Source organism: Canis aureus, chromosome 28, assembly GCF_053574225.1.
Source record: "Canis aureus isolate CA01 chromosome 28, VMU_Caureus_v.1.0, whole genome shotgun sequence".
Taxonomy (NCBI): Eukaryota; Metazoa; Chordata; class Mammalia; order Carnivora; family Canidae; genus Canis; species Canis aureus.
In genome coordinates, this window is record NC_135638.1 from 27,342,271 (window position 1) to 27,357,400 (window position 15,130).

Consider the following 15,130-nt stretch of genomic DNA (forward strand, 5'->3'; position numbering starts at 1 on the left):
TGTTTAGTATTATTATGCATTTCTGAATTATTCCAGGAGATAAAAATTAACAGACTTCAATTCTCTTCATCATCGAACATTTATTGATCATCGTCTATGTACCTGCTGGCAATTGCTTGGGAAGATGGCATTCATTCATACTTTTGAGTGAAATTGTCTCTGAACTCAAAAGAAATTTTTGGATGCTGATTATGAGTTTACATATTTCTATTCTTTAAAATATTTTTAAACATATTATTTGTAAATACTCCTTACACCCATCATGGGGCTCAACTCACAACCCTAAGATCAAGAGTTGTATACTCTTCTGACTAAGCCAGCCAGACCCCCCGAGTTTACGTATTTTTAAAAGTAAAACTCTTTTTATGTCTGATTTCTATAATAAATTATATTTTACTATTATTTCTGCTGCTTAGATAATCTATTAATTTAATTATTAACAAGTCTGTATACAGTGTTTGGTGTTTATTTAGGCATTGTTGTAAGCATGTTAAAAATGTCAATTCATTTAATCCTCATTACAACCAATAGCAGATATTGTTATCATTCCCATTTTACAGATGAAGAGACTGAGGCAAAAAGAGATCAAGTAACTTGCTCAGTGTTACACAGTTAGTAAGGCGGTGTGGCTCTGGAACCATGCTCTGCCGTCCCTCTTCTACTATATGATCTTACTCATGTCAGTATATGGGATAAGGAATTTATAGCCCAATCATGTATTTATTTGACAAATATTTGTTGAATACTCTCTGCCAGCCACATTCTAGGCACTGGGGAAGCACCAGTGAGGAAATTGAGCAGAGGTCCTGCCCTTAAGGAGTTTCTCTTCTAGTCCATACGATAGACCATATTTTATAACCAGAGAGACCTATTATCTATAAGGTGGTATTTTCTTTTCTTTCTTTCTTTCTTTCTTTCTTTCTTTCTTTCTTTCTTTCTTTCTTTCTTTCTTTCTTTCTTTCAAGTAACACAAGGTAAGGGGAGAGATAGTGATGAGGTGGTAGGAGAAGTGGTTAGGTAAAGAGTCAGGGGAAGCTTTTCTGAGTAAGTGGCATTTGAACAGCAAAGGGGAATGAAGTGAACCATAACGATGTCTAGAAGAACAGCATTCTAGACTAAAGAACTATAGGTGTAGAGGCCCTGAGATCAGAGCTTCACTGGCAAGCTCCAGGAACAGAAAGGAAGGTGTTTTTAAAGGATTGCTAGAATTGATAACTGGAGAAGAAGCTGTTGTGGGGCAAGCATTCAACCAGGGACAGGCCCTTGCAGTTGTACAGGAAAGGGGTGATGCTGGCCTAGACCGGGATGGAACACTACTTGGATTTAGGAAATATCTTAAAGGTAGGACCCAAATGACTTAGTGATGTTATGCGAGGGTTATCAGAAAAAAGATAGAGTCAAGATTAAATCCAGATTTCTGGGTCTGAGCTACTGGGGTGTGTGGGCCTGCCATTTGTCAAGTTACAGAACCACTGAAGAAGAACATTCTTGGTAGGAAAATTCAGAGCTCATTTTGAATAGGTCAAATTTAAGATGCCGTTAATCTCTTAGTGGAGATGTTGAATCAGCCCTAAAATCAGGAGTCTGGCATTCAGGGAAGAGGTCCACCTGGAGGTTCAAACTCAGGTGTTTTCAGAATGTCAGTGGTACTGAGCGAGATCTGAGGCGCTGGCCTAGACACCAGGCTAGAGCATTTGGAGAAAAGAGCAGAGGTCTGAAAACCAAGCTCTGAGCTGCTCCTGTGTTCAGGGATACCCAAGATGGGGACATGGGAAAGGAGATTGCAGGGAGGCAGCCAGTGAGGTAGGAGCTAAATGAAGAAGCAGGATAAAGAGTGTTTCCAGAGAAGTTAGTGAGGTGTAAGCCCACCTGGGCTCTCAGTGGTTGAAATAAGGAATGGAGGAAATATTATCCCAAATCAGAAATGAGCAACTCTGCTAATCTGTGTTGCTAGCAGTAACAATGGGTGGTACCTTTTAGTTAGTTTCCTACTTAAAAAAAAAAAAAAAAAAATGCTTCCTTTGTCTCGCATTACAAATGCTTTACTACCTGACTCATCCTACCTCTTTTCTAACTATATCTTCCACAATCCACCACTCCCAAACCCAGACAACTCTATTAATCTGGCAGTAACAAGCTGCTTCTGCCATTCCATCTATGTGGCCCATCATTTCTTCCTCTTTATTCCCTAATGGGAATAAATATACAGTTTAGGTGGTATGTTCAGTGGAATACTCCAATAAGGACTTTCCTGGGCTTTCCTCTTAATACCTATATTATTCAGGGTTCTCCAGAGGTACAGAGCTATATATATCTGAGAGAGAGACTTTAAGAAATTGGCTCATGCAATTGAGGGGCTGGCAAGTCTGAAATCTGCAGGGTTGTAAGGACTAATGTTGCAATTTTGAGTCCAAAATCCGTAGAGCAGGCCAACAAGCAGGAAACCTGATAGGGTTTCTATGTTACAGTCTTCAGGCAAAATTGTTTCTCCCTCAGGAAACCTGTTTGTATATTAAACTCCTTCAACTGATTAGATGAGGCCCACCCACATTGCAGACGTTAATCTGCTTTACTTAGAGTCAGTTTATGAAATGTTAATCACATCCACAAGTACCTTTACAGCAACATCGAGATTAGCATTTGACCAAGCAACTAGTCACCTTAGCCCAGCCAAGTTGGCATATAAAATTAACCATCACAATAATTTCATAATTTGCTTGGTCTATGATTCTATTTCAGCTACAGCTCTTTCCACTAGACTTACGTCTTGGGCTGTCTCTCTGTTCCAAATGCATATTAGTTATCTATTGTGGTGTAATAAGTTACCCTCTGACCCCAACTTTAGCAGCTTAAAGCAACAAACATTTGTTACCTCACAGTTTCTGAGACTTGGGGGATCTGTGAGTGGCTTCGATATCTGGTTGGGGCTTAGGGTCACTCATGAGGTGGCAGTCACAATGTCAGGGGGGCTGTAGCCATCTCAAGATGTCACTGGGGCTGAAGAATCTGCTCCCCGTCCAGGCCTTTGCAACACAGCAGCTTGTTTCCCAGAAAAGTGGTTGGAAAAAGAGAGAACCCAGTACAGAAACCACAGTCTTTTATAACCTAATCTTGGAAGTGACATAACTTCTTTTCTGCTGAATATCACAATGTCGCACAAACCCATCCAGTCCAGTGGGAGGGTGTGAATACCAGGAGGTAGAGCTCTCTGGGGGCCATCCCGGAGGCTGAAGCACCCCTGTCTTCTCAGCTTCTTCTCCCACCACACCAGTCATGGCGTATGGCATGCAGAGGACACACACTCAGTGGATGTTTGTGGGATGAATAGCTGATCGAATGAGGACACAAACCCAGAGAATATGAGGTTGTGTTGAAATTCTGATGGCATTTTCCACTAAAAAATAATGTGCAAGGAGGGAGCGTTCCTTTCCCTATATTATTAGAAATGTTTGCATTGCCAGTAATAACCATTCATGTCTGCAAATATTTTAAAACTCCTGTTAAAAGTCAGAATGACCCAGTCACTTTGCTTTTATTTTAAACAGTTGAAATAATTCCCACTGAAAAAAATAGGGATTTTTTTTGGGGGGGGTGGATATTGGGTGATGTCTGGGTCAATAAGGAGGTAATTTGGGAATGGACCCAGTTATAGGTAGAGTGGATCTGGGTGATACTGGTTGCAGCAGTACAAAACTTGAAGTGGCATGCATCCATTGGGTACTGGGATTCTTATGCAAAATGGGATTGGAAGGATGCTTAAGAAAACCTTCCTTTCTCACGAATATAGCATTGTTAAATATTGCTTCAGATTTTAATTTCAACTTTGAAAGCTAAGCAAAAGTGAAAGTATGTAATGGTCAGGATCCTCTGGGTCTTCTTATTGTCCTTAAATGTGCTTCATTGGAACCATACTTCTGGATAGAATTTTGGAAATTGTGTCACTGGCAACTGTTACCACCTTTCTTTATTTTGTTTTTAATTTTCTAAGGTCCCATGAGTTGATTGTGAATTCTTAGAAATCATAAAAAAATATTTTTGAAATGAAACAATGCCTCAGTGCTGCAGGACATGTAAATTTTGATTTTCATATTTTTAATTTAAATAAAGTAAAAACTTTGGGGCTTTTCTCTCCTGGTCGCAGACCTGAGTGGCGCATGGACTGTCATTTTTCCCTCTAATAAGAAGATGAGGGACTAGTCCAGCTCATTAGTGGGAAATAGCATAAGAAACATACCAGGAAAATAAGTGTATTTGAAAGGAAGGCTAACTGGTTAGAACACAGTAGCATGTACAACACTGCAGAGAAAAATGAAGGTATGATGCCAAAAAAAGCTTAAAAGAAAAAAAAAATCACAGAATGACTGGGAGAAGAAGATGCTGGTTATCCTAACAAAGAATAAAATCTACTATACCTGAAAGCAAGAAAGACAGAAAGAAAGAAAGAAAAAGAAAGAAAGGAAGGCAGGAAGAAAGGAAGGAAGGAAGGAAGGAAGGAAGGAAGGAAGGAAGGAAGGAAGGAAGGAAGGAAAGAAGGAAGGAAGGAAGGAATGAATCAAGGGGGAAAAGTTTTCTTTTTTCTTTAAAATAAAATAAAAAAAAATCAGAGGGAACCTGGATGGTTCAGTTGGTTGAGCATCTGCCTTTGGCTCACATTGTGATCCTGGGGTCCTGGGATGGAGTACTCCATCATGCTCACCTCAGGGAGACTGTTTCTCCCTCTGCCTGTGTCTCTGTATCTCTCATGAATAAATAAGTAAAGTCCTTAAAAAAAAAAAAAAAGAGGGGCAGCCTGGGTGGCTCAGCGGTTTAGCGCTGCCTTCAGCCCAGGGCCTGATCCTGGAGACCCGGGATCGAGTCCCACGTCGGGCTCCCTGCATGGAGCCTGCTTGTCTCTGCATCTCTCTCTCTCTCTCTCTCTCTCTGTCTCTCATGAATAAATAAATAAAATCATAAAAAAAAGAAATCAGAAAGCAAAAAAAAAGTTGAAAAACGTATAATAATTTCTATTGAAAAGGACTTGAGCTATCTCTGCTAGCATTCACCCAGTTGAACCTTTTGCCCAAAATGATTACATTTTATGAATCATATTTAACTGATAGCAACAAAAATATTTTCAAAAGCAAGAGAATATTTTAAAGCTTTCGTCTACTTACATAACACAAATCCTAGGGAAAGGTTCATACGTTTAGTATGTGGGGCTCAGAAGGCCAGCTGAGGTGATCAAAGCCAATAGATTTGGCATGTATTTACAGACTCACAACATCTTCCTTTTACAGAGAGTTTCCTGGTTCACTGTTCCCTTGCTCCTCAGGCCTGGTCACCAGCCAGTGAAGTAGGAATGACATAATACCTGTCTACTGACTTCCCCAAGAAGTCCATTAACTGTCAAAGTGCAGGCTGTGTTTGGCCATCACTTAAATCTTGCAAGCAGACTTTGAATGAATGTGGAGGTCGAGGCATTCTCGTTTGACTATCCTATTGAAGCTGAATTCCAACGGAAAGATTGGGAATTTTCTAGGTCTATAAATCATCAACTCTATACTTTTCCTGCCCCCCTAGAAACTCAGAACATAGAAGGACTGTCATAATTAAGCAACTAAATACATTTTCTTAAGGGTCTCCTGCCCAATTGCCAGTATGCTTTCTTTTCAGAAACTGGTTCCACAATCTCTACTTCTCTCTCTTTGATGATAGGTAGATGATAGAGAGATATTCGTGTACACACATACACACATACACACACACAATGATGTTGCATATATATGGGATTGCTTTTATTTTTTTTTAAAGATTTTATTTATTCATGACAGACACAGAGAGAGAGAGGCAGAGACACAGGCAGAGGGAGAAGCAGGCTCCATGCAGGGAGCCCGACGTGGGACTCGATCCCGGGTCTCCAGGATCAGGCCCTGGGCTGAAGGCAGGCGCTAAACCACTGAGCCACCTAGGGATCCCCTATATCATCTTATTTAAACAAAAATAATAATCAAAATGTTTAAAGAGAGATGCCTGGGTGGCTCAGTGGTTGAGCTTCTTGACAAGCAGGAGGAGCCCTGGGCTTCATGTGAGGGAGGTTTTGCTCATAGCCCAGAGAATGATATGAAAGACAAAGTTGGGGGTGATGTGAGCATAAAAAGCAAGACATACAGGTCAGAGAGCCTCAGTCCTAAGCATTTAGGCAAAGAGGGTGAATTTACACAAAAGATGAGAATTTGGAACTAGTGTGCTAAATGAGAGCAAAAATATGTAGCAAGAAGGATAGAGACAGAATTAGCTGAAATTATTTTATGGTTGAGCCACAAGAAATTCTTCCGGGGTTCTTTTAAACCTTCGGAAGGAACCATGAAAAGCATTGAGCTAATTCTGACACCACAATAATAACAACAATAATAAGAGCAGCTAACATTATCAGACACTTTCTGTGTGCCAAAATGTATGCTAACTGCTTTATAACAATGATCTCATTTGGCAGACCAGATTTTATGTTTAGTTTATTTGAAAATGTAAGTCCTGCGATATATTTCTGTGTAAAGAAATCAAAGAATGTAGTTCCTTCTTATGCATTCCTTACAGCACATAACCTTTGGGAATATTTTGATGAATCCTTAATTTTCTGACATGCAATGATTTTAGATTAGATTTTTAATGTGATGGTGATAGAGCTTTTACGGCTTGTCCTCCTCAGTTGCTTGAGAACGTTCTGGTGAGCTGTTAGTTCTGTACTTGTATATAATTGTCGTTTCTCTGGCAATTGGCTAATATAATCATCAGGAAATCATTGCTTTTTTAGCCTTTAAAAATGTGCTATTTACCTCATTTCTATGGCTTTTCTCTAAGAACTTTTAGTTCTTATTTAGGTGTTATTTAAACATTATTATTACCTCTCTTGACAGCTTATGTTCCAGCATATCATGTTGGTCTGCTTTAAAAGGTTTAATTTTTTTCTTAGGATTTCTGATTGTCCAGAGAGCACATGAGACTGCTTTGTTCCGAATTTTAATGACCAGTTAGGGTAGCAAGCGCCACTTTTTGTTTTGAATATATTTTGCCATGAGTGTATATTTTTTTCCTATAACTCAAAATATTGTATGCGCATTAGGCTTATAACAAGCTTAATTCAAATCGTACATGTAAATATATTTTGTCTAGTGGGCTTTTCTGTTAACATTCCTGAGTTTTTGTTTTAGCATCATAATGTGCTGCCTTTTACATTAGAACAAAAGCCCCCAAATGTCGGTTCATCAGCTGACAATACCAGTTTTGTCTCTTAATTAGAAAAGAGAATAAAGCTGTTTAGGGGTGTCAATAAAATGACAGATGCATCATTAGCAGACGGCTATGGTGGATCAGTTCTGTGCAAATACTTGGAATGGAATTAATAGGAATTTCGGCTAGCATATTTAAATCACAAGCTGGGAGAAGAAAGCAGTGTTTTAATGCAGTGAAGTAGTAAAAGAAAACGGGAGTGAACGGCCATTTAAGACTGAATTAAGAGTGTAAGAGAAATCAGGTTGCAATAGATAATAAATTACTGAGAATTTTATATATTATTAATATATCACAAATGAGCCATTATGGGTATTGTATGATTAATTCATTTAATAAATATTTATTGAGGGTCTACTACATGCCAGGTGGTAAATTTAATGAGAGAGTACAAGCCCTGAGTCCAAACCCAATGTGACTGTCCCTTGTAATTAGTAGGACAGAATTTCAGTTCAACCATAAATCTCTGAAGAGGTTCTTTGAAGTTTTTGCATTTGGATGGTCTCACACTGTGTAAAACCCAGGTCACTCAGTGTGATTCAGAAGAGAATTCCATTTAGTTCCTATTTCCTCAATGGTTGGCGAGGTTGCTTTAGCAAGCTAGGCAGGTGCACATGGGTGTGTCCTGCACAAGGTGTTAAGATCATGTTATTCAGTGATCAAGAAGCACTTTACTCACAAGACTAATCACTATACTTATTCAATTATTATATTCCCAGTACTTCAAATAGTGCCTCCATAGAGTAGGCAACAGCACATACTTATTAATAAATGATTGAGAAAAAATCCATATGAAACTGAAGGCAAGCAATAGACTAATTAGATAAACTGTAAGAAAGGTATGAATTATGCTAAAAGATCTTCATTTTGTTTGAAATCTATTCAGTGCTTGCTCACTCTGTCAACGCTTAGAACACCTGAGTTATGCCATATACTGTCATTGTCCTAGAGGGTTGAAAATGAAACATACAGTCCCTGCCCTCCAGGAGCTGCCAGTTTAGCCTTTCTTTTGGAGTGATTCTGGCCAAACTAGAAATCCTCCCCATGATGTATGATCCTATGAAGTAGAAGAATACAAAATCTCACAGACCTCTAAGGGTTGGCCTTGGAGCTGTGTAAAAATGCCACTTTTTGGTAAATCTCTGCAGGAAAAATGTATCCACCCTGAGTCAAGACCCACATACATAGTATTGTGGGTGACCCTCAGATTATGTCTGGAAATTTTAAGTGTGCCCTCTCAGGAATTGCCATGCTCTCTCTTTTACCTCATATCCCCCATTTCAGCCACCTTTGTTCCAATGATGTCTCTAGTGTGTTTAACACTAGACACTCTAGTGTCTCTAGTGTGTTTAGCACTCGTTTCTCTATATGACAATATCATCTAATGATAAATGATAAAGAATCAGGAACAAGTATTTTCTTAACATTTTAGTTTTTTTAAAAAAAATTAGTTTTTACATTAATAAAGAAATTAAATTTAATAGGTATTATTCAAAATCAGTAAATAAGTAGGAATAGGAATAATGGGTATTATTCAAAATTAGTAAATAAGTAGGAATAGGAATAATAGGTATTATTCAAAATCAGTAAAATACTTCACGTGTGAGCTGAAATTTTCATTTCGCAAACAAAAGTACTACATCTTGCAGTTTGCATTGTCTCATTGTTTAAGATTTTAAGCATAAAAAAAAATTCCAGAGGGTTACAAAGAATGGCAGAATTGTGACTGGTTCTCTTCCTTCGTCATTACGATCACTGTGCTATCATATATATTTAGAATCTACTATTTAGGGATCCCTGGGTGGCGCAGCGGTTTAGCGCCTGCCTTTGGCCCAGGGCCTGATCCTAGAGACCCGGGATCGAATCCCACGTCGGGCTCCTGGTGCATGGAGCCTGCTTCTCCCTCTGCCTGTGTCTCTGCCTCTCTCTCTCTCTCTCTCACTGTGTGCCTATCATAAATAAAAAATAAAAAAAAATTTAGAATCTACTATTTAAATAAACCACCAAGGTTAGGAAACATTAATTACATTAAAAGTGAATTTATATATTTTCAAGCAGTTAAGAATTGTACTCTTGAAATAAATGCATGTAGTTGAGTCTGGGTCAGGAGAGACAGCTGTATAATTGGTAATTCTTCTAATTTAACTTTCTTGCAGAATACCATGTTCATAAGAGGAAAGGTAAGAAAATTGCTTATTTGTGTAAGCCCAACAATTACTTAGACCTTAGGTCAATAAAAGGAGTACTTATCTCTTAGATTGTTTAGAAGTGTTGACACATGGTAATTATAAAAAGCAGACCTACTTTTAATAGTTTCATCATTGTTTCTCAATCGTCTGTGGAGTGACCACCTCATTGTCTGTGTCCTGAGTAGATAGCTCCCGCCATTCTGCCCTTGGTCTGCCATTGTAACTATCTGTCAAACCTGTGGACCAAGTCTTACCTGAACCTAAAACCAGGGTTCTCCTCAAGCAGACCCTAGCAGGGCTTGGTGGCCCTCACTCTGACTTCTCTTTGGACCCTGATCTGTGTGGGACCACTTGGTTGGTCCCTGAGTATGAATCTGTTATTACTCTACCCTGGTATGATTCCTTGACTTAATTGACATTCTAGACTTTGAAACTTGTCTGCCTGAACCTGCTGTGCCTAACTGCCCCTCTTTGTCTTCAGTGACAGTGGTCTTCCTATCTTTTGTTACTAATCAGCTCACATCTGCCCTTTGCCTTTGTCCACATTTTGTCCCTGGCACACCTACCTTCCTGGCTTGTTTGCTGGCCCAGCTTCATTACTCTACCACTAATTTCCTTAGTTTGGGTAGTCAGCACTTAAGGAGGAGCACATTGATAAGTCAGAGTATGGTTGTATAGATTTCTTCCAGGTCTGCTGGTAGAGATGGGACACAGTGTTGCTTTGACCAGATGAGCACACTGGCAAATGCCAACTGACTAAGGCAAAGGGCAATGAAAGCACCTGTCTGCCCACTGTCTCCTGCTGCCTATGTGCTGTTTCACTAAAGTGACCAGGTAGAGGGTTTTTAGGTTTCCCTGGTTTTTCAAGTATTTTCTCACTTTTGCTTATTTGTCAGTGCCACCAGAAGGATTTTAAAAATAATCCATCCTCACCCCTAATGCAAAACCTTTAATGACTTGACCTTTTCAGTCTGATAACAAATTTTCCAGCTGGTTTACAGACACCAGATTGCACTCTCTACCCTAACCTTCACCCTTCACCCACCCACAACCAGTTCCTGCCCCATGCTTGGATTGTGTTAATTCCATCTCATCCCCTACTCCATCTGCTAAAATTTTGCTTAGCCTCCAAGGCATCAGTGCCTGGGTAGACTCTACGTCTACCCCCTTCCTATTCTATGCGGGTCTCTGCTGTCTTCTCTCTGCCCTGCGGCCCATTTGTGGACACCTGTGTTTAGTACTACTACATTGTTGGATTTTTGTATTTTTTGCATCTGGGCTTCAGACCTCCTAAAGGAGGGACTGTGTTTTGTTCATTGTATATATATATTCAGTGTCCAGCCCTGTTGTTGGTGATAGTATTTTTTAAGTCGTTAAAGAATGAAAGAGAGAAACAAAAATAATGCTATAGTGACTTTGTGAATTACTGTTCTTATTTATTAGAGCTATGTTTGTCTTAGAGTTTAGAGTGAGGATGGAGGTAAAGTGGTCCAAACTGCCAAGTTTAAAGGGATCAAAAAGAATACAGACAAGCAGCCCTGTGAAACTTAGAGGACTGAAACAATCACTGTTGTACAGAATACGATCTGATAGTTGCTATTTATGGTTAAGACCTACAGTCATGAAAAAATCTTTAAATTTATGTGATCATTGTTTAATGATATCAAGTCAGGGAAATTTGTGATAAAATTTACAAGTACTATCCTGAACATTTTGTAATAGAGCTATACAAAGCTGACTCATCAGAAATATTTCCATTCCTCTGTGATCCAAAACAAAGGTATTGCTTTATTTTTCACCAGTAGCACTTCAAGTGTATGTCAATCTTAATTGGCAGCAGGTCTACTTAGAGCTAGGCCACTACGAAAGATTCTTCTACTTACTGCATAAGGTTACATACATTGACTTACTTAGTTTCTGCAAGGAAGAAAGTGCTCAGTTCACTTTATCTTTCCTTTTTTATTTTTTCACACAATAACCACAAGGTGAGGAAAAGAAGCTGTAATGTCAATGCCATCACTTATTATCACTGATTTTTTTAAGTTATAATTACTGACTCATTCACACATTCATTCTTTCAACAAACATGTATCAAACACTTGCCATATGTCAGATACCTTGCCAGGCTCCAGGCGAACTAGATCCACCAAGGTCAAGGGTATATGGTATCAATAGACAAGGAACTGTCCTCTGTATATTGGCATGGCCTGTACCTATGGCAGAGATGGGCCCTCTCTGCTTTGGGAAAATAGGCTCTTTTGGAAATGGGAACACGAAAGCACACAAGAGAAAAATGGAAATGAATTTAAAATATCTGTCTCTGTGTGCATTATAGCTATAGTCAGTACTCAGCTGTTAAATCCAGCAAAAATTCCATTGCTTTAATTAATTTCTTTGTGCTGATTCTTCCTAGTAAGCCTTAATTTTAACAAAGTTAATTAGGTTGAAGATTAAAAATCCCATTAGTGTCGATCATTCACTTCTTGGCTCTGTCAACAAGGTGCTAAAACCTTGCTCGGTTCCGGAGGGGCAGGGGAGGAAAGGGGCAGAAAGAAGCACTCAAGCTAGCCATTTGGCATTCTTCAGAACCAGATATTTAATGCTGTTTTTAAAGCTTTAAATGGATATCTGATACTAGTGTCATTTAAAAGCATATTTTTATACTTTTCCAAACATGGCTTATCTGAAATTCTTTAGACCCATGGCTGTTTGTTTTCTGAGAAGTCTATGGCAATTGTATGTTTGCTGAGAAACTCTATCCCATCTACTCTGATTATCTAATTTGCAGGTTTGCAGAACATAGATTTTTAATCAAGGACCTGTTTCTACTGTCACCTCGTCCGTCTGTTTATTATGGTTAAAGACTCAATGGTGGCTAATATCTCACCCAGAGCAGGAAAAAACAAACCATTAATAAATTCATGAATTACCTACAAGCCCTAATTGTGTTCAAAATACTCGTTTGTTCAAGTTATACTTTCTGCTTTGGCTCCCATACCCAACATAGAGTGGCAGGAACTGCAGAAATCCAAACACATGCTGTCGACACTCACTCCCAGGTGGTGGCTATAATGCTAATGCAGCAGCCACACAGATAGAAGGGGGGCCAAGACCAGAGCAAGGGAGCCCAACTGCAGGCCTAAATATATTATCTTGCTCACAGTGGAAAGTTACTGGTGAGGAGGAAGCCAGAGAAGGTGGAGGAGGTGGGAAGCTATTGAAATCAAATTCAGACAGGGACAGGGCAAGGGCACTCCACTTCTGACCAGAGTTGAAGGCCATGGGAAATTTGATCAAGGGAAGATTTGAAAAACAAAGTAAACGTTATCCAGAACATTTTTCTCCAAGCAGATGCACCTAAAAATTAGGAACAGTCAGAGCAAGGCATAGCCCATAAAATTTCTCTGGGACATGTGAGCCCACAAAAGATGGAGGAACTCCAAAAGACTAGAGTAAATGGGAGGGCAAGTAGGTAGCTTGAACCCTCAACATGTGTGTGTGTGTGTGTGTGTGTGTGTGTGTGTGTGTCAAAGGGAGTGTGTAGTGGTGCATAGAATGTTCTGCACATAGTGCATCATCAGAAGTATTGTGTTCACATGGGAAAGCAGAACTTCTTTCCTTGAGCTACTGCACATAAATCCCTACCACTGGCATTACTATTATGTAGACAGGTTAAGTTGGTATGAATAGGTGTGATCACAACAGGCCAACACATGAAATGCAAAAACGGGCGCCTGGGTGGCTCAGTGGTGGGACATCTGTCTTTGGCTCAGATGGTGATCCAGGGTCCTGGGATCAATTCCCACATTGGGCTCCCCACAGGGAGCCTGCTTTTCCCTCTGCCTGTGTCTCTGTCTCTGTCTCTCTCTCTGTGTGTCTCTCATGAATAAATAAGCAAAATCTTTAAAAAAAAAAAAAGAAATGGAAAAACACAGAGTTTAATTTATAGATGGTCTCTAGCTATCATATCTTGGAAAACTAGGGCCTGGAGCAAGCTCTGTAGAGATGGTTTCCTGTCAAAAACCTATTGATAGACTCGGGTGGGTTGCCTCCACCTGGGGAATATAAGTACCTATTCATGGTGAAGCAAGATGGGATTTCTTCAGGGGAAATGTGTTTCTCTTCGGGCTTTGGGCTCATCATTTAAATAATGAAGATGGGAAACTCCGTTATTTCTGTGGTCCATTTTAATTCTGAAAATCTCTGATTCTTGGCTCTATGAGTGTTGTTATCTACGCTTATCATTCCCTTTTCCCCTCTTCTTTTCTGAAAAAACTCTGAATCTATCGCCTATGAATCCACCCCAAAACATAGCCTGCTACTGTGGAAATCCTGTTCAGACCTGTTGGGCAGAGTATTCTGTTTCTCAGAGCTTAGGTGTTAATTAAGCCTTTAGCACCGCCTCTTATCTCTTCACACACTCCCTGTTCTGGTCAACCTCTACTGCCTATGAGAGTCTGCTTGAAAATGTTCCAACGTACCTTCTCTGTTCAGAGCATCAGCCTTTGCTCATGCATTTTGCATCACAGTTCAAGATAGGAAGGAAAGAAGTTGTATTGACATCTTGCAAAGGGACAGACTGCACAGTCCTAGCTCACTCAGTTAATTCCTCTCAATAAGTGGAATCATTGTTTTAATGATTCTCTGCTAGAAACTTTATGGACATTTAAAGATGCCAGTAAAAAAAAAAAAAAAGAAAAGAAAAGAAAAGAAAAAAAATAAAGATGCCAGTAACTTACCTGGCCCTATATTTGCGTGTGTGTGTGTGTGCACGCGCACGTGTGTGTGTATACTCACTTAGCATATTCTCATGTGCCAAGAACATAAACTTATGAACTTTAAGCCTGCATTTCTTGGGAGACAGATATGGGTCTGGTTGCCCCATCTGAAATGGTTATCTGTCCAGGTGTCTCCTAATTAATATGAGGTACGGCTCTGAGATGATAAAAATGTCTCTTGGGTTAAAGTTTGAAGGAATCTCAATTTTCTATCTGCCCCCCCTCCCCTTACACACACACACACACACACACACACAAAACCATTCAATAAAAAGATAGTGTGATTGTTTAGATAGTAGGAATCATGGACGAGAAAGGTGAAATATGGGATCTTTTCTCCCTGATAAATAATCCATCAAGTCTTGTGGGTTTAGGGTGGGTGAGTATCGGTATGCTTTGAGGAAAGGAGGGGAAGAATGAGGTAGGAAGAGACAGAATAGGGTCTGCTTTGTACTTTGTCTACCAACTGTGTTACATCATATTGTTTTCAAATTAGTGCAGGTAAAAGGCATTGCATACCCAGAACGACTTAATCAGTCACCTCCATTCATTAATCAAGTCAGAAACAAGAGCGTCCAGGTCCATGTTGATGTAATTTCAGCTTGGAGGAAAGACTTTCTTCTCATTAAGGTCTTAAACTTGGCTCGCTTCTTAGTTACCTAAAATTAGAATGGCCAATCTTCCATAAGTACATATTATTAATCTTCTCATTATTATTCAAAATAATTTATTGAGTGCATACTATGTAAATCACTTTGTACAAGCTCTATGAAAGGAACGAAAAAAAGTAATGAAAATATCAACTCCTGTTTCAGTTTAAACATCCCTGCTTCAGAGAAGCCTTCCCAGACCATGTGGTCCAAATGCAGCATTCCAGCCACTTGGAATCATATCCAT

At 39.5% G+C, this 15,130-nt stretch overlaps 1 protein-coding gene and 1 long non-coding RNA gene across 10 annotated transcripts in view; one reads left to right on the forward strand and one right to left on the reverse strand.

Moving 5' to 3' along the window:
- Positions 1-15,130, forward strand: part of CYP7B1 (cytochrome P450 family 7 subfamily B member 1) — a 174,553-nt gene that overhangs the window by 87,652 nt on the left and 71,771 nt on the right. The window lies entirely within an intron of this gene.
- LOC144300575 (uncharacterized) overlaps positions 1-15,130 on the reverse strand; it is a 67,593-nt gene that overhangs the window by 22,217 nt on the left and 30,246 nt on the right. For 7 of the 8 annotated variants that reach the window (XR_013367303.1, XR_013367301.1, XR_013367305.1 and 4 more), the window contains one exon: positions 14,763-14,892. This is a non-coding gene — a long non-coding RNA (uncharacterized LOC144300575). Of the gene's footprint in view, positions 1-14,752; positions 14,893-15,130 lie in introns of those variants that run through there. The other variant, XR_013367298.1, reaches the window with a different exon arrangement.